At 44.9% G+C, this 20,833-nt stretch overlaps 1 protein-coding gene across 2 annotated transcripts in view; it reads left to right on the plus strand.

Moving 5' to 3' along the window:
• alpha-Man-IIb (alpha-Mannosidase class II b) overlaps window positions 1–20,833 on the plus strand; it is a 105,225-nt gene that overhangs the window by 1,534 nt on the left and 82,858 nt on the right. The window lies entirely within an intron of this gene.

Raw genomic sequence — 20,833 nt, forward strand, 5'->3', positions numbered from 1 at the left:
TCTTGCAATTTCCTCTGCTGTTGTCAACTAACCAGACAATCCACTGCAGTGCTCCTTAAGCTTTTGACTTCTCCTGACCCCCCCGTGGGCCCCTAAACCATTTCTACGACTTCAACCTAAAAATAAATACAAGACAAGAAGATGGCCGTGAAGTCTGGTAGAAGTTTACCGACGTTTCGGAGGTCCTCGAAGCCTCCATCATCAGGGCTTAGTCACTCTAATCGCAGACAGATGGTGCTTGCGCAGCTCCCACGAATAAAGCCAAGGGCAGTTTCAAATTCCTTCACTTCTACAGGGCGTTTCAAAATTTTCATTTTTCATATTTTGCATTCTTGCGTGAAAGTATATTGAAAAGTCTTTGATGGTATGATCCAGGTTTATAAAGCCGTAATACCATTAAAGTGGGCCACGGTCACTTCCTTCCACGTTCTTCATCAAGCAGTGAAGTTGACACAGGCGTCGGGTCCGCTCAGCGGCGTCTTCGAACACCGTCAGTCCCCCCCCTTCCTCCAGGTGGCACTGAGTTTACTGACGTTTCAGAGAGATCATCACCCTGATGATGGAGTCAACAAGGACCTCCGAAACGTCGGTGAACTTCTACCAGATTACACGGCGCTACAACCCAGAAGGCAGCCATATTTATTTCGTCTTGGTCGGAAGAAACGCGGACATTTTAAGTACATTCTATGCGCGAGCCGCTGTCTTTTTCCTCCCTTGGCGATTTCCGTGCGAGTCGAGTGCGCATGCCCCTGGCACAACGAGACCAGATGGGTGCTGTAGTAGGGCAATGGTGACGTCACGTGTAGCTTGATTACCTTCGTAATTCCTTCTTCACCTTTTCCGGCCTCAGATTTCGTTTTACAAACGTTCCTTTTCTTCGTGATTTAACTTTCCGTTCTTCGAATGCGACCACGACATCTGTTCGTCCTTGTATTCCGTTCAGATGTTTCCCATTTCTCATGTTCTCTGCTACCTTGAGAGCTTCACCGATTGTAGGCGACATTTCTTCTGTGTGTCAGAGGTTAATTAATATTTTCGTGAGTGTTTCATACGCGTAGTAACTGAAGAAACAACAATGGGCCAAGCAAGTGTCGGCCGCTCACTTTCAGGAGCTGACACAAACTGTCAGACTTATTAATATTAATACTTGCATAATTTTTAACGCAGTGGTAGACAATAATGGACAAATCACAACGAAGTGTCGCGATTGGGTGATCGGAAGACGTCAAGAAAACCAAACAAACGCGCACCACAACGATAAAACGCGATGAGCCATTATTAATACGAAAGGAAAACGACCTAGTACCTTGCCGTTACAGGTTCGCGCGGTATCCATGTTTGTAATTGTTACGTAAGATACACAATGTTTTCTCGTTTTTGATATTCTTTCACACGAAAGTTTAGTAACTGCAGTGGTTCATTAGAATTGAAACAAAAGGTAAAGATTTATTCGAGTGGCCTTCATGTTTTAAGAGCTGACAACAGGAAATTATGAACTAAAATCCTGACGTCAGGTGTTTTGTGCGATGTCTATACCGTGTTTCATAAAAATTGAGAGTAGCCGACAATGTGATTTTTACTGTACCCTGGACCGTACTCCACAGTTGTTAAACTCGTGGATGAAGTAATGAAAGGATGCAAATAAAAACACACAGAAACAAGTGATGAAGTTAAATATTTTACGTTTCTGAAGTTTTACCAGAAATTTTCGGCTGGTGGAAAAGTAAAACCGAGCGAATTTTCTCGTGGTTTATCCCAGTAACTTCAGGCGAATGCTAGTTAACAGATCTTATTACCCTTTCGGCAGAAACAAGAGAAGGACGGGAATGTGAGGTTGGATGATGGGTCAGGGCAAATGAGACCCGGCCACGGCTCGGGCAGGTAGTTGACGGTGGCTCCTCACCGCGGAGACCCAGGGAACTTGCCTTGTGGACGAAGTTGCACTCGAAGAGCTTTGCTGCCTCAAGTTTTTAGGTTAGGTTTCTCCACTAATCATCACCGTTCCACCATTTCTCCAATCGTATTAAATATTTCCGAGTATTTGGAGCAAAATTCAAAAGGATTTGAGGTTTTCGCGGAGGTGAGTCTGAAGATGGCTGTCTTCTGGGTTTCGGTCCCTGGATTACAAGAGGCTGAATTATAAATGATGATAGTAAGAGATGAACGTTCACTTGTTTCATGTCAGAATACAAATTCGTTGTGATCGCGTACAGACGTACATTAAAAACAAAGATCCAATGACTTCGTGGTAGGATGACCAAGAAGTGTGACACTCAGAACACAGAATGATTATAATCTGAGATCCCTTCTCTCTCTCTCCTGAGGATGGCTGTCTTCTGGGTTGTTGCGCCTTATAGTCTGGTGGAAGTTTACCGACGTTTCAGAGGTTCCTGCTGCCTCCATAATCAGGGCGATGACCATAAACTTCTTCCCGACTACACACAGACCTGAGAACCTCGGATCCTGATTTCCGCTTCTGCTCTGTTCGCGTGTTCAGCTTCGTAGCAAAACATCCCGTCGCGGTTTCTCGATTAATCTACGTCCGTCCGTCCGTCCGTCAACACGCAAACAATTTCACGCTTCATCCTCTCCTTGAAGTCAATTAATATTATATATAAATGTCAATAATACATGTTAATGGTGCATCATGTTTCGACTATCAGCGACCATCCTCAGGGAATTTTGATAGTAAGTCATCATCCACGTTCATCGCCACCAGCAGCGAGAAAGGGAGTTGCGAGGCATTTATGCAGAATCGAAATCCTCTTAAATGAAGCCAGAAGACGGAGAGCCCTCTCGAAACGAAAGCGTCCAAGGAATTAGAAGGAGAAACTTAAGAAATTCGTCTGCAATTAGATCGTGACACCTGTTGATACATTTGTTCCAGTTAGAATCGTGCATTTCTGTTCCGAATTTTTACGTGAGTCTGTTGTTACAGTTAACAGATCTTCCTCGCAGTGATGGTTGGTACTTCAGGTATTTTAAAAAACACTTCTCGAGACCGCGATGGCGCGAGTTGAAAACCACAGTCTTCGTCGTTTGCCAGGATTTGGCTTCGTTCGCCGCTGTTTGAACGTGTAACATTTTCACGTTTAATCCGTAGAAACTGCATGAACACTCGGAGACAACTGATCTGGTATTTGCTGTGTCAAATTCTCCGTAGTTGAGTCGTGACGTAATCAGCGCTGTTCATTTTGTCGCTAATGCAGTCGTCATTTCGTCAGTCGACTTAACCCCTTCAAACAGTGGTAACTATATGTACCACTTGCTTTAACAATAAGCATTTTGCCCACAGAACGCATTTATGTATTTCGTATTATTCTAAGTGCAAACAGCGATTATTTCCTTAAACAGCGTTAATCAGTTGATTTTTGTAATGGTGAAGTGTAGTGTTTTCTTCGCGGTACGGACTCTCTGTTTAAATATTATGTACGTAGCGCGTGTCTCATTATAAACAGCGATTATTTCCTTAAACAGCGTTAACCAGTTGATCTTTGTAATGGTGAAGTGTGGTGTTTTCTTCGCGGTACGGACTGAATTCTTAAATACGTATTATTTAGACGAGCTTCGGCTTTAAAGGGTTAACTCCGTCTTCCGCTTTCTACGTACGACAGAGACAATATTTTGATTTTCCAGCCGTTTACAGATTAATCGATTCCGTCCGAGGTGTTTGTAGATCAGCAGAGAATGTTCCATAATTTTGTTGCCAACGCAGGATTCTGACTTCAGGAGGGGGAGACGCTCGATGCCTCGTTCCGTCAATCCGCGATCTTGTGGTAAATGTCGCTTTGCGGGAAAAGTATTTGAGCATTGAGCCTCCTATGTGGATCTTCTAATTTCTCGTTAAATTCTGATATAAAAGTTAAAAAAAAAGGATTATTTTTGGATTAATACTTCCTTTATGACTGACTACGGGCTGGACGACCGGGGTTCGATCCCCGACGGGGGCAGATGATTTTTTTTTTTTTTTAGCTGGGGCCCACCCAGCCTCCTGTCCAGCGGGTACCGGGATCCTTTCCCGGGGTTAAAGTGCGACCGAGGTGTGACGCTGACCACTAACCCCATCTAGCGCCGAGATTAAGAATTAGTAGGAGCTATACCGACTCCCCCCCTAAGCGTTTGAGTGGCGCTGATGTTGAGTCTTGATTCTGTTGACACGTGACTCAACTTTCTGGCGTCGTAACCTAAGGTTTTCGTGGGTTGTTATGAATAGTGTTTTCCGAGCTTTTGGATTTGTTCGAGAGCCAACTTCAAACCCCAAACGACTTAATTTAAGCAATTACATTTGTCTTCGGAACAACAATTATTCAGTCCCCAAAACACGTTCGCCCCGTGGATATTCTAAGCGTGGAGACGGGGGTGGAATTTCGCGGATATCGGAATTAATTCTGTGGCGTTGCGCGGTTATAATATTAAAAAAGAACTATTAAATATGGGTTCGTGTTCTTGGAAAAGGCGAATTCAGACAGACAGACCTGTAATATGTTCTTCGTACACTTTATGGGTTAAGGAGCTCGTGGAAAGTTGTTTGATTGGCTCCGTGGATGTTTATGTGTAACTGACATGCATTAACGAGTCCTATTAAATGTTCCAGGCCTCGGAGCCTCTGAACCGAATGCCAGAACAGGAAATCACACACAAATAAATCAAGTGTCTGTTTCATTTGTGTTTCCAACCTCGCAAATCCGGCCCACCGTAATACAGTCACAAAGTGAGCGAAAAATACAGGCAATAAACTTTTGCTTGTGAACTATTTTTGGACTGCGTTCAGATCAGACATTCTTTTTGAATATCGCAATCTGCACATTGAGGTCTCCATTTCGAAGCTTTGAAACACGTGTTTTGAGTGTTATAAAAAAATATATATAAAAATTAATGAATATACGAACGTGGAACATTTCTCTTCTTAAATATCATTTGGGTCCAGTGGCTTTTGGCATTTTGTGTGGTTAAACGTTTTCTTAAGTTCCTTCCTCCGCGTCGTGTCTTTTGTGCCAAATTCTGTTTCAGTGACTGCAAAGTTTTCGTCTCGGATGTTGAGGGGTTAAAGCCTTAAGATTCACTGTTCTTCCTCAGTTACTTCAGGGGGAGTGTTCACTGTGCCCTCTGAGCTGATGAAAACGTGGAGCCGAGAATCGAACCCTGGGTTTCCAGGTCGCATAGTCAACCACTTCACTGTCCCAGAAACACTTCGGGCGTCGAACCGAGGGGCTACGTCTTGTCAGAAGCTCAGCGCTTTTGAAGGCGGAAAAAATTTTCTGGATGCAGGACGACAGAGCGAGCCTTCTGTGCCTTTGTTTGTTTGTTTGTTCACTGTGAATGCGCTTTGTGGCAAAGCAGCTTTACGAGTCGAGCTGAAATAAGCTGTGCAGCCCACGGAGAGTTGGCTCTCCCCGCACAATAAATCCAGTTTTTTTAAATGTTAAAGACGACGTCGTATTTAAGAGCGTCTCTTTGAAGGTGTGCGACTCTCGGTTCTCGCTACAGCGAACACTAAGACCACGAAGATTTACGATGGGTTAGCGAGGCAAGGGATTTCTGCCAAAGGCTGGCAGTCTTTGCAACCCCGAACGCAAAATCCCAAAAAGTACTTCTTCTGAATGTTCCCTTGTCAGCGTTTATAAAAGAGGAACGCGGATTGCAGGTGTTTGAGAATCGGGTGTTGAGGAGGATATTTGGGCCTAGGAGAGAAGACGATTGGGCGTGGAGAAAACTTAAAAATCTGTACTCCTCCCCCAATATTGTCAGGGTTTGTTCGTGCCCCGAGCTCCCCCACCCAGTTGACCGTTTTCTAGAGAACAGGATTTCGGTGCACCGTTCCCAAGTGTAATATATTGACGGGGTTGGGTCAACTTTTCGAGAGGATAAATGAAAAGAAACCCCTCAGATTTCTCATAAGTAATGTCACGCGTAAGAAAAAATACCTGTCCCCCCCCCCTCCCAGGCGCTGTGCTCGTCTCCAAAGCCACGCCCAGTGCAAGATTTACGATCTCCTGTCAAGTGTTCAAAAACGTCTTGTGTACTTAATAAGCGCACTTATAAATTAATCACTGCTTAATACAACAAGAAATGCTCAGATGCTCCGTCCCGTGAAATCTGATGCCAGTGGAGGGACTTTTTCTTTCTGTGAACGCGTACTCCGTTCTGCGTGAGGCGGCTGTCAGCGATTGTCGCGCTAGTCTCAGCAGCGGGTAATACGACAACTAACTCGTTCCGCTCGTTTGCGTCGAGGTTAGAGAAAGATTGAACTGTTCAGGGATGACGTTTGTCCACAAGGAAACGCCAGAGAAAACTTAAAACAGTTACGAAGACGAAGATGGAGTCGGAAGTAGCGACACTCCAGCCTTGAAGATGGAGGCAACATATCCCTCCGAAACGTTAGTAACTACCTATAATTGCATACGATATTAAAATCCATAAATCCAACGTCGACAGATCAAGATTACTTTGCTGACTGCCGTGAATAGTTTGCCTTTCTGTTTGCGATCTTAATAATTCACGCAACTAGGATTTTGTCTGTAGTCTTTTACGGGTATGAAACTTGGTCTCTGACACCAAGGGAGACTGAGGAGGATATTTGGTCCCAAGAGGGATGAAGTCAGAGATCCTTTAACTTGTGTGCTCTTCGCCGGGTTTGAGTTATGTGGCTCAGGGTATCGCGAATACAGGGCGGTGACTTCTCACGCGTAACAAAATCTTCTCCCATCGGGTAGGCACTCTGATCTAACCTGTCGCGATGGTTTGCAGCTCCGTAGGGTCGACGCAGAGACAGGATTACCTTCGCCTTCTGCCTCGGTTGAGCTGTAATACGCACACGGACAGAGGAGGACCACGTACGAGGTGCGATCAGAAAGTTTCAAGACTGCGCGTATAAAAACCCGCACACTTATCTCAGGTATTAAATTCATCCATCACCCTCGAAGTAGTTCCCCTGGGAGTGAACACAACGATCCCAGCGCCGCTGCCAAGCCTGGAAGCATCCCTGGAAATCTTTCTTTGTCAGCCTGTCAAGCACCATCTGCGATTCTGCCTGAATCTCTTCTATCGTCTCAAATCTCCTTCCCTTTAGCTGAATTTTCATCTTTGGGAAGAGGAAGAAGTCACACGGAGCTTAGAAAGGAAGTTGGGCTCGGTTCTTGCAAGATCTTTGAGCTCCTGACAAACGAGAAGTCAAGTCGATTCTGCTTCTGGTCCTCAGACAGGATGCGTCGCATGTGGAGTTCTTCCTTTAGAATCAGCTGACAGGTCCCATAGCCTATCCCAACATTGTCGCACAAGTCGTTGATGGTACGACGTCGATCTTCGTAACATTTTCGGGCGTTGTGCTCGAAGATGGTCGTCCAGAACGCTCGTCATCATCGACAGAGGTTCGGCCATTTTTAAAACGTGAATGCCACACAAAAGTTTGCGGACTCCCCAAATGCTTGCTTTAGCATTTCATAGGTTTCCGTAGCCGTTTTGGCGAGTCTTTGGCAAAATTTGATGCACACGCCATTCCGAAATCGCAGGAGGGTCGGTGTAATGCACTACCAAAACGCCCGTAACTAAGAAACAAATGCTAATTCGATGATGCCGGCTGGCACACTGATTCACTATGAATGTAGGCCGCACCCCCTAGCGGCAGAAGCTCGTACTACATCCGGTTCGCCCTCTATTGACACAGTCTTAAACTTTCCGATCGCACCTCGTATTCCAACGAATTATGAGTCTCAGGTTACACGAAACGTAAGATTTGAATCAGTGACCAAGAAAACTGCTCACAGTAACAAGTACCAGGCAAAATGTAGAGAACATCATTGCTTGTAGGCACTGGGTTCGAATGTCGTCTGTCATACGTGAGGACCTTTCTGTTTTTCCACACTCTTTCCTTCAACTAGCTACGGGCTGGACGACCGGGGTTCGATCCCCGACGGGGGCAGAGGATTTTTCGTCTAGCCTCTGCGTCGAGACCGGCTCTGGGGCCCACCCAGCCTCCTATCCAGTGGGTACCGGGGTCCTTTCCCGGGGGGGGGGGGTAAAGCGCTGACCACTCACCTCCTCCCCCATCTAGGGCCGAGGTCAAGACCGCAACTTTGCTTCTGATTTTCCGAAGGCCGGGTCGCGTGTCAGAAATATGAAGGAGGAAATATTCGGCCGTGTATACTAAAGAGCCTGCGTACGTGATTCGCTGTCGGAGCTGCCTTCTTCAGAGAGGGAGTGTGACTTCCATTTTGCGCCCAGCGGCTAAATCTTTCTTAAATAAATATTACTCAGTGTAATAACTGTTATTGGCATTTCAAATTATGTGACATCGGGGCAATGGACACATGCGGGATGTGGACTCCTTGGAACACGGCCGTGGTTTAGTAGATCACTGCCGTGTCAGGTTTATTTTCCTTTCCGGAAGAGCCCGCCACAGGTCCCATAACAATCTGGGTGTGTCCAGGTCTTATTCTTTGAAGGTACATTTTAATATTATCCTGTAGTCTAAGCCAGTATGTTCCTAGTGGTCTCTCCTCTTCAGGTGTCGTATCCCGTGCGTCCTAAGCGACGTGACCCCCTCTCCCCCCTCATCCTCCTGGATTTGAGCTCGAAAAATTATCAAATTTCTCCCTGTCAGGTCCAGAAATTCTGCTGACATGAGCACTGGACTAATGCGCCAACGAGAGCACAAACCTCGGCCTCAAGAATTATTGATTCTGTACATACACACGCGTGAGAAGGCGTTTTAATTCTGTGGGCCGTGGCTGAACTTTGAACTTTCAAAGTCGACAGGACTCTTCGTCTATCTCGTGGTCTGTAGAGCAGGGGCTGGAAATTTAACCGGAGATCGTCCGTTTCTGTGCATCCGGTGATGGCGACAGATTCAAAGCCTTCAAACAGAACGCAAATTTCGTCGAAAATACACGTAGAAATTAAGTCTCAGTTCTGTTTTAAGTACCCTTAAGTTTACTTTGACATCGCCCGAAGTTAAATTCGCTCTGCTGCTCGTATGTCAGGGCCGAAACAAAACGAGAGGTTAGTTTAAGCGCCGGGCGTCGAACACGGGCCATTCAGCGCCACGGCTCAGCTCCCGCGGTTTCCTGCTGAATCCTTAATTACGACGTACGTCTGTCAGTTCCTGCATTGACTTAGAAGCTTTCCCGTCCAATTATTTCCCGCAGATAAGACGGAACGTCCTCTCTCTCTGTTCGCGAAGGAAAGCCCCGCCTGGAGGGAACAGACGTAATTAAGCAGCTTCTCGAGTGAAATAATTTGCTGTGTGCCCGGCGAAGCGGTTCGTTATTGTTTCATATCGCCGTGCGTGGCGCTAGCGACAGTCTCAAAAACATCGGCGCAGGAGTCGACGCGAATGCGTTTAAGTCGGTTCATGGCGCCGAAACGTCCGGAACTCCGACCGACTGACCACAAAAATGTGCATTTGTGCGCGGTTCCAGTGCCCGCACACGCGACCAGCTTGAGAATGGACAAGCAGATTTGCACCAAATTCGGCATGTCCGTTACTTGAGATGATGAATAGGACAAAATAAGATAAAAACAGCGGGAAAATGTCGTTCTGAGCGATAGGACGATTTTATCGCAACAACGAGCGAATAAGACTTGGGTTAATGCCTAAAATCCTGAGTTGTGATTAATTTCTATTTTAAGGTGAAAGGAACAATTACAAAATTATATACTATAGATTTTTAAATTTGCATAAATTAAAATGCATGCGTTAGAGCTTCTTAATAACGTGTTGGGTACCTTTATTCATCGATGAAGCGTACAGATTCCGTAATTTTCTTGTCTTGAGCGACTCGCCGAGCACTGATCTCCTAAATGCTTTGCACATGTCCGTAATTTGCGATGACTTTGTGATGTTTGCGCTCGAAACTGCCTCGAGAGGGCGCGCCACTCAAAGGGCACTGACAATTCGTCTTCTTGTTCTGTTCGTTTCGCGTCCTTCCTCCTCATTTCTTCCACACTCTCTTCGTCTGCTCGTGCCTCCGCCACAAAATGCCATCGTCTATTGTTTCACACGCATCGCCGCCATGTTGACTCGCAGCGCCGCCACGGTCGACTTTCCGCACTGACTCGGACGAAGACAGACCGCTGTCATGGCCGCCATCTTCCGACGCAGTGACGTTGTCCTCGTGCTGAGATTCCCCTGTGATCCTGCTTCTCCTCAGGGAATTTCAGGCTTCTAATTGCTCCTGCAACACGCGAGGAGAAACACCATCTTCATGTTCTCCAAGCGGATGTAGTAATGTGTGACGAAGAGTGGATCGGAGGATGTAAACAGCACGGCCCTTCAGATTTTTGAAACTCAGTGTTGATGTGCCTAAGCCCAGTCACCGAGACGGATGAACACCCCTTGTCGGCTGTTAGGTAACCGGTTTTTCATCATTTTCTCAGACGTAATTTCAAGAATATCGCAACATCATCACGGATTCGGCTGAGTACTCTCAGCCTTCGATGAGTCCATCTCTTTTTAGGACTTCCAATATACGTCTTCTCTCGTGGACCGTAATTTAAAACTCTTTTGGCCTTTATCCAAACCAAAAAAATTATTTCTGAACTCCGTAAATGTTGCTGCAATGCATTGTAGATCCGTGATATCACTTAGATAATTTCTTAATTGATCTCAGAGTGCAAATGTTGCACCTTGGATCCAATTTCTGCCATTGTCATAAGAAGAATATGCTAACAGAAAATCCACGTGGATCTACGAAATGGTCAGATGCACGGAAAATCTCCCTTCACCGAGTGTCTCGTTCATGTCAGGTTGAAATATGCAAATTTAGAACAGTAACAAGGATTAAATATGGAAACTTGTCTTTAAGAAATCGCCCTACTTCTGAAGTCACGTCTGAAAAGAGAAAACTTTCGCTCTGTAAAAAATACGTACATCTTTTTTATGACTGCGTTCATTAGGTGACCTAATATCGTGTATTCAAGTTATACTTTGTTATTAGTGACTCCCCGAAGCATTTTTCTAAAGATACAATTTGCAGAGAACAGGTGTTAAGTTGGGTAGAGAATTATAAAGCGAACGCTTTGTTGTAACTAAACACCAACAATAGCTCCTCAGACAAGGACACACAGGGACATGTCGATTGTTAGTGGGACTGATGAGCCCTCTGGGGAGTTTTGTGTCAGTCAGTTTACATGAAGTGAGGGGCGAGGTGGGGAAGCGCTGTTACCGCTTCCTCACCTCCTCCCTCAACCGTGTCATTTCAATTTACTTTTTTCTTCAAAGAATGAAAAAAAGCTGTTATGTTATTGTTTGCGGTGATAACGATTTTGAGCGTATTATTGGTTAGCATTTACATCATAAATAATTATAAAATTTTCATTTATAGACGCTGCAAAATTTCCGTCTGTACAGACGATTTGGGGTGGGTGGTTGTTAATTGTAACAGCGCGTTAGCCAGTAGCCTCATATACGAGGGTCGCTCATTAAGTAATGCCCCACATTTTTTTCCTCAGAACATATTTATTCAAGATGGCTCAAATTTAGTGACAATATAAATCAATGTTTCCTTTACACATACTATTTTTCCACATAGTCCCCATCAACTTGTACGGTTTTACGCCAGCGTGGAACAAGTGCATGCATGCCTTGCCGGTACCAGCTCTTGTCCTGTGCCCGTAGCCATGTCCTCACTGCTTGAATCACGCTCTCGTCATCTTCAAATCTTGTTCCGCGGATAGCATCTTTAAGTGGCCCAAAGAGATGGAAGTCGGAGGGTGCCAGATCTGGACTGTAGGGTGGATGGGGTAGCACCGTCCAACCCAATTTGGTGATTTCTTCCCGGGTTCTCAGACTTGTGTGAGGGCGTGCATTGTCGTGCAGGAGCAAAATTTCTGCTGGATGCTTGTGAGGCCGAACTCGTCGAAAACGCTTCTTGAGGGTTTTCAGGGTCCTGATGTACGCGTCTGAATTGATGGTCGCACCTCTTGGCATCACATCCACAAGAATGACCCCATCACTGTCCCAAAAGACAGTCATCATGACTTTTCCGGCGGAGGGAGTTGTCTTGAATTTCTTCTTTCTCGGTGATTGAGGATGATGCCACTCCATTGACTGCCTTTTTGTCTCTGGCTCAAAGTGGTGTATCCAGGTTTCGTCACCTGTAATGATCCGGGACAGAAAGACCTCTCCCTCAGCATCAAAACGCTCCAACAATTCAGAAGAAATCGTTTTCCTTTGAATCCTGTGGTCTGCTGTGAGACTTCGTGGAACCCATCTTGCGCACACCTTCGAATATGCGAGAGCCTGGATAATTGCAATCACACTTCCATTGCTGACTGAAAGCTGTTGGGCCAATTGTCGAGTTGTGATGCGCCGATCCTCACGAATAATGGCATCCGCGCGGTTCAACATGTCTGGAGTGGTGGCTGTGGCAGGACGCCCAGAGCGCGGCAGATCACGGAGCTCGGTTTCTTCACTTCCTGAAGCTTTAACTCTCTTAGCCCAGCGACCAACGGTGCTCCTATCGACTGCACAGCTTCCATACACAGCACACAAACGTTTATGAATGTTCACCACAGTTTCTTTTTCAGCAAAAAAGAATTCAATTACAGCTCGTTGCTTGTAACGAGAGTCGTTCACAGACGCCATTTTAACAGTTCACTACAGCTCCGCTATCGGTTGGAATCATTTGAAACTCCGTACACGAACGCGGGAAACATCAAATCTCAAGCATGTAAAAGTACACTTTTCTATCTTCATTATTGGCTGAGAAAAAAAAATGTGGGGCATTACTTAATGAGCGACCCTCGTACTATCCATAAGGAAAACATTATTCGTTTCATTTGTGAATCGTAGTTTTGAACTTTGTCAAGTCTGACCTGTCGGTTAACAAAGAGCTTTGTTTGTTTGTAATCGTTGAGAGAAGTTTTCGGTATAATTAGAGAGTACAGTAAGCAGATAGAATTTAAGTAATAGTGAAAATGTTTGCAGGACTGATAGTAACATTTTTAAAGCTTTTTGGGGAAGGGGGGAGAATATGTTTCGACCGCCTGCCCTCTCGGCTGGGACAAGGAACAATGAGCATTCCTACCAGTTGCTGAATGTCACAGAAGAACTTATGAATCCTACTTTTGTTAAACTATTTTAACTGTATAGGAGGCGGGTGGTAAGAATTATAAATTAATATTTACTCACCAGAAGTCGCCTCTGTTGCTTCGTACGTGTAATATCAGCTGCCACGCTCCTGTCCCAAGTGGCGCTCTCTAGCGAAGGTTGTACGAGGTGTGACAACAAAGTTCCGGAATTAATTTAAATTTGTTGTGCAATTTGCAGAGAAATTCTTCTATGCGGGATTGCGTGTGCTGAGTTGCTGAAGGTCGTTGTTGCATTTTATTTAGTTTGATTGTACTTTTTGCCTTTGTACGGGATTATTCGCTCTGTGAAACAAATATAAAGGAATCTAAGATTCTTATTTGTGTGAAATCGGAAGTGACGTAAGCGAATTTGCAAATGTGTTATTCAATCTGGGAACACGGACGCCCGTGGGAAGTTCCGTCTTTTTCCTCCGTTTTGCCGTTCGTTCTGATCGCACGTCTCGATAAATCATGTTTTTGTTTTTTTTCTAAAATGAGGTCGGTGGTAGACAAGAAATGGAAGCCACCACGTACAAGGGACTTAGAAAACTTAAAGCGCTTCATTTTTGATGCAGACTGTACATGTACATAAGACACTCGCTGATTTCTGATACGAAGTGTGAAACACACAGGGTGTTGCTATTTTAACGTCAGTTTACGAAACTGGGCCCACTAGCTCAGTCTTTTTCTTTTGAAGTCCAGAAGAGCCCGCCCCTGCTCTCTGCCACGTGTATGCAACCCACAACACACTTTCGCCTTCCTTAAGATCCACGGGCCACTGATGTACTCTGAGCGCCTTTGAGGATTTCTGACGAATTCTTTGTGTATTTAAGAGACTTTTTTTTATAGAAAATTTTGCCCTTTTTTTGGGGGGGGGGGGGGAGAGCCAGACAACTTTGAATTTACGAACAGTAACAGAAGTTCAGGAAGATGATAATGTTGCGTCATGTTGTGTTGAATATATACTTGCTTCAATTTTATCAGTCCAAATCACAATAAAATATTATTATTAAATATTAAAATATTATTACTACAATTAACATTTAAATATTTAAAATATATTAAAATGATGCTGTTTATCGAAATGTTCGATTTACATTAGAGCATCATCTTTTTCACGACATGTTTCGGTTTTCAATGAACCATCTTCAGGTGTATAATCCTTATAAACTCAAATGTAATATCCTAAATGCAATCCTTCGTCAGTTGTCCATAAAATATCAGAAATTAATTAATAATTAATTGTAATAATATTTTAATATTTAATAATAATATTTTATTGTGATTTGAAAGGCGTTATTTTAAACCTCCTTATCCCTGGCTGTTGTTTATGCTTAATTTAACCTAAACGCAAAGCACTTTCAAGCATTCATAATGAAACGAGCGGAAGGACAGACGCTTCTGCGCATGTGCGTTGAAGTCACTTCATTTCGTACGTAAGGAAAGCACTAGCGATGTTTCGGCTGAAGTGGGACCTTTAATTTCTTTAAGTTTTTATTAATTCGTCTTTACTTAATCCATAAAGAAAGGTAGTCATATGATATCATGACCTTTGCCTGTATCTCAGTACGTTTTTACGTCAAAACGTATTCGTCATCTGTTTTTATATATATATTTTTTTTTATTACGCTACATGAAATGTACATTTGGCGATATTGAAATTTTACAATCACGGGTCGGAAAAATTTGTTATGGACGCAGATAACAAATACGAGGTGCGATCGGAAAGTTTCAAGACTGCGCCTATAAAAACCCGTACACTTATCTCAGGTATTAAATTCATCCATCACCCTCGAAGTAGTTCCCCTGGGAGTGAACACAACGATCCCAGCGCCGCTGCCAAGCCTGGAAGCATCCCTGGAAATCTTTCTTTGTCAGCCTGTCAAGCACCATCTGCGATTCTGCCTGAATCTCTTCTATCGTCTCAAATCTCCTTCCCTTTAGCTGAATTTTCATCTTTGGGAAGAGGAAGAAGTCGCACGGAGATTAGAAAGGAAGTTGGGGTCGGTTCTTGCAAGATCTTTGAGCTCCTGACAAACGAGAAGTCAAGTCGATTCTGCTTCTGGTCCTCAGACAGGATGCGTCGCATGTGGAGTTCTTCCTTTAGAATCAGCTGACAGGTCCCATAGCCTATCCCAACAATGTCGCACAAGTCGTTGATGGTACGACGTCGATCTTCGTAACATTTTCGGGCGTTGTGCTCGAAGATGGTCGTCCAGAACGCTCGTCATCATCGACAGAGGTTCGGCCATTTTTAAAACGTGAATGCCACACAAAAGTTTGCGTACTCCCCAAATGCTTGCTTTAGCATTTCATAGGTTTCCGTAGCCGTTTTGGCGAGTCTTTGGCAAAATTTGATGCACACGCCATTCCGAAATCGCAGGAGGGTCGGTGTAATGCACTACCAAAACGCCCGTAACTAAGAAACAAATGCTAATTCGATGATGCCGGCTGGCACACTGATTCACTATGAATGTAGGCCGCACCCCCTAGCGGCAGAAGCTCGTACTACATCCGGTTCGCCCTCTATTGACACAGTCTTGAAACTTTCCGATCGCACCTTGTATTCCAACGAATTCTACGCCAAATATCATATACAAAGATGGCGACGATCCGAAACTTTGAGGTTATGTGTCATAAATGTGACGCGGTCTGAGCCTCAATGCCTAATAGTGGAAATTATTTGCAATACCGAAATCAGTTAATGGCAAATTTATTAATTAACATTTCTCGCCGGACCCTAAATACTGAGTTAGATGCTGCAAAGGTTTGAGGATGAAAAATTGTTTTATATTAAATTTTTGCAAATATAAAAAATAAAATAGAACTTTTATAAATCGTATTATAGAAACTTCTTTGTTATATAATTTTTCTAACGAATATGAGGCATTTTATAAAATTCCTATGTATTCTATAAAATAAACTGTTAGTTTCATACTTTGCCTACCGACTTTAGGCATTCTATACATTGTTACGGTGTGTAGCGCTGATAATATGATCTGTTGAGAACGGTGATCCAGTGGTCCAGTGGCTGGTTCGACGGACGTAACTTTGTGACATCAGGAAATTGCCGTCCGTCGGTCTATAGCGAGAGGCGCATTGAACAAAGGTAACTCGTATCTTCGAACTGTCCAGATCTGTATCTTGAAGTATCTACACCACACGCCAGATCTTTTCGTCATCATTCGTCCAGGCGACGCTAGGCGTCAGAAACCAGGTGTCGTGTTCTGTGCAGCGTAACGCATGTATAACTGAAGCACTTTATGAATATTTCGTGATTTACGAAGCGGTCGGATCGATGCCTGAATGTTTTGCAGCTGGGAAAACATTTGTGTTCGTATGACAGTATTTTAATTCAGATGTTCTTTGCTGTCATCAAGAGCCTTCCACGTCTTAACCCCAGTGACTGTTTCTTTGTTTGTATACACGTCAGATTTTGTGTACTCGTTTTTAGAGTGCAAAGTGGCGTACCGGAAGGGCTTCCATTATGGCTCTAAATCATAATAAAACTTCCGGTTTCCGAGGAAATGGACACGAAACATCTGTAGCGCAAAGGTCAGGCTCCCATTCAGTCATCATGCGATGGGCTGATCTCACGCCCCATAAACTCAAGATCTGTCGTAATACTTTTATCCCATTTGGGGTTTTTTCCCTTGAGGACAGCCGAAAAGGGAAATCCAGCGTCCATTTCTCCCCCCTCGTGCTGAATGCCTTCCACTTTCACCTCACAAATATCTCAAGAGTAGTCGAACCTCTGGACCGTGTATTGTAGTCGGGGCGAATCTGTACGTTCTGCCTACCTCACCGAATTGAGCGGAGAATGGAAACAACATTTTTAAAGTGCAAATTTATTGTTCGCCGGTTCCAAAACCACTGTCGCTGGATATTGATGTTGAACTGATGACAGTGGATTCTCTGTTGTTTACTGAAAGTACCCAAAGTAGCGAAGTGGTTGGCAGCACTGCATTCCGCTGTACGTGAGTGCCGTCGGCCGGATGTTCTCAATTCACGGTTCAGTTAACCCCGAGGCCCCCCCCCCACCCCCCACCCGGACCCATCATGTGAATGACACTGAGGACGTTACACGACTCTTTGGTCCAAACTCTGTTTCCTCACTGATGAAGGGAAAATTTATCGAGAGGAAGCAGCAATCTGACAGCGCACTCGCAGAATTAGGATTCGTTCGGACAGAAACAATTGAAGTTGACCGGGATTCATAAAAAAAAACCTGGCTCTTACTGGGATTCGAACCCACACACAAGACTCACGTTGTACCGAGTGCCGAGCGGTGGACTCGTGTTTAGAAGGTTCTCAGCTCGAGTCTCGGCAACCCAAGGAATCATCTTGAAATAGGCCACGACCGATTCCTTTCAAATATTAATCGATTTGCCCAGTGGTTATTGCACGTAACATTTGTGTTTACGATACGTAACTGCGTTTTGAATGGTGAAGTGTTCTGTTCTCTTTGCGGTAGGGACTGAGTGCTTAAATGTTATTCAGGTGAGCCTTAGGCAACCCCGTCTTATAAAACCATTGGTCTACAGCCGTAACCACCCTATACTTTAAACTCTCATTATATGCTTATGAGAAGGACGAGCGAGCAAAGCCTGGGAGCTTTGTGGCAATAAGATGCTTGTGCTCTCACACGAATAACTTGTCTGACCTATTCCGCATGTTTATTCTTACTACGTGAAACTTTAGCACGCAAGAAACAAGCGTGTTAGCAGTCTAGGTTTGGCTAACATCTTAGCTTGGAAGGTCTCACAACTACGTCTGTGGAGATCATGAATGTTATGTTCATGAAGTTGAGCTCTTTACGTGTTTCTAGTTATTTTCTTCGGGAGATTTGTTTATGAGGAAGAGTTTTTAATAATCTGAGCCTTAAGACTGCATAATGTTCACTTTTATAATGTTTCATAAGTTTATACGCAGTTATGGAGTTCAGTAATCGCGGAATGAAGCAGTTTTTATGCAAACCTAACATATTTTTTCAGTTGTCCACTCGCAATTTCGGTGCGCGTTACCCAGTTTGGCGGGATTATGTGTTTCGACTCTAATGCTGCCTTCGCCTCGAAGTGCCTGTTACCTTCGGTGTCTTTATTCTGTATCGGTCGGTCGTCGCAAATGGGAATGTCAACGCGCGCTCGTCAGTCAGAACTAGTCTGACTGACGAGCGGCGAACCGCGCTTGGAGGAGGTGCGATTAGACAGAGATATTTTTTTCCGGAATGTGGACCGGAGCAAAAGGTTTAGCTGTTACGGATTGCGTGTTTGGGAGGCGATGTTCATCAATCAATCTGCCAGTTCTCGGCACTCGGATCATTTGTAACTTCGGCGGACGAGTATGAATTCACCTGCCAAGCGGACGTAACCTTCTTCTGTCACTGAGATATGGCACAACCGTGTCCTTCCAAATCCTCACTTACTCCGGTAACGCAAGGAAATGTTTCCTCAGTTCTTTTGATTTGGCAACAGCAGGTTACATACGAAGCTTCAAGCTTCACTCTCGGGCCGATTTACCCCGGAAAGACAATGGGCGAATGCCTTCGGTAGTGGGCCCTAGGTCCGTCTGTGCGCTGAGAGATAGTTCCTGTAGGAACTGGTGGGAACTGGAAGGAGAGGAATAGGAGACAGCGAAGGGGACTACGAGGTGCGATCGGAAAGTTTCAAGACTGCGCCTATAAAAACCCGTACACTTATCTCAGGTATTAAATTCATCCATCACCCTCGAAGTAGTTACCCTGGGAGTGAACACAACGATCCCAGCGCCGCTGCCAAGCCTGGAAGCATCCCTGGAAATCTTTCTTTGTCAGCCTGTCAAGCACCATCTGCGATTCTGCCTGAATCTCTTCTATCGTCTCAAATCTCCTTCCCTTTAGCTGAATTTTCATCTTTGGGAAGAGGAAGAAGTCACACGGAGCTTAGAAAGGAAGTTGGGGTCGGTTCTTGCAAGATCTTTGAGCTCCTGACAAACGAGAAGTCAAGTCGATTCTGCTTCTGGTCCTCAGTCAGGATGCGTCGCATGTGGAGTTCTTCCTTTAGAATCAGCTGACAGGTCCCATAGCCTATCCCAACAATGTCGCACAAGTCGTTGATGGTACGACGTCGATCTTCGTAACATTTTCGGGCGTTGTGCTCGAAGATGGTCGTCCAGAACGCTCGTCATCATCGACAGAGGTTCGGCCATTTTTAAAACGTGAATGCCACACAAAAGTTTGCGGACTCCCCAAATGCTCGCTTTAGCATTTCATAGGTTTCCGTAGCCGTTTTGGCGAGTCTTTGGCAAAATTTGATGCACACGCCATTCCGAAATCGCAGGAGGGTCGGTGTAATGCACTACCAAAACGCCCGTAACTAAGAAACAAATGCTAATTCGATGATGCCGGCTGGCACACTGATTCACTATGAATGTAGGCCGCACCCCCTAGCGGCAGAAGCACGTACTACATCCGGTTCGCCTTCTATTGACACAGTCTAGAAACTTTCCGATCGCACCTCGTTGGTCGGACAAGAAATAGACTGATACTTAGCAGGTGTATGTTTGGACAGAGAACACGTAGAAACAGTTAAACACTTTTGTTTCAGGGATTAGAAGTGCAAACAGTTTGAAACACTTTGAGCGGCCAAATTATCGTGGATTTCAATAGTGCGTTGCTTAATCAAATGAAATAAACAGTCTGTGTGCCCCGCCCCAAATAAGCTGTGCAATTCGAAAGATAGGGCGAAGCAGACGTGAACTCGCAGAGGAACGGCTTCGTTTTAAGAAGGAAGATGAGACGTTGAACTGATTGGCTCAGGGGAGGACCAGAATGCGAGTTTTTATTACTGCGGTGATGAACTTTTCGGATCCGCGTGAACACGAAAGTTCTTGAGCAGCTGATGAAGCCTCAAGCGACTCCCTGAACCAGGAACCCAGTGCGAGAGTTTGCTGATCGATTTCTCTCCAGACTACGGGATTATCGCGTTCCACGGACTTGACAGCAGGAATTGTCGCCATATTGGTGTAGCGTTCACGAGGAAGCCACGAATTTACCTCGGGGAATCCCCAACACAACGCCCCGCCCAAACCGAGGTCATGGACCACACGCAGATGAATGAGATGTCTCTGGAATCTGTTGCGAGTGACGGAAAAAGGTTTCGTAGTGTAGAATGTCAGAAATTGGGGACAAATCCAGTGGAAGTAACTTTTGCACATCCTGCCCCTTCAGGATGACGAGTGTCCAGACCAGAACTCTCTCCCCAAGGACCTCCAGGTATCGGAACGTCTCTTCCGAGACGCTCGGTTGGGATTTCTGTATTAATCTTGTAAGGTTAGCTGCTCGAGGTTCCTGTCGGATCCACGTGTAGATCGATTAATAGGTCGAGAGGCGTGTAGATCGATTAATAGGTCGAGAGGCGTGTAGATCGATTAATAGGTCGAGAGGCGTGTAGATCGATTAATAGGTCGAGAGGCGTGTAGATCGATTAATAGGTCGAGAGGCGTGTAGATCGATTAATAGGTCGAGAGGCGTGTAGATCGATTAATAGGTCGAGAGGCGTGTAGATCGATTAATAGGTCGAGAGGCGTGTAGATCGATTAATAGGTCGAGAGGCGTGTAGATCGATTAATAGGTCGAGAGGCGTGTAGATCGATTAATAGGTCGAGAGGCGTGTAGATCGATTAATAGGTCGAGAGGCGTGTAGATCGATTAATAGGTCGAGAGGCGTGTAGATCGATTAATAGGTCGAGAGGCGTGTAGATCGATTAATAGGTCGAGAGGCGTGTA

This window comes from Zootermopsis nevadensis, unplaced genomic scaffold (assembly GCF_977971745.1).
Source record: "Zootermopsis nevadensis isolate Lab colony 2312 unplaced genomic scaffold, Znev_1.0 Znev_ptg000009l, whole genome shotgun sequence".
Classification (NCBI taxonomy): domain Eukaryota; kingdom Metazoa; phylum Arthropoda; class Insecta; order Blattodea; family Termopsidae; genus Zootermopsis; species Zootermopsis nevadensis.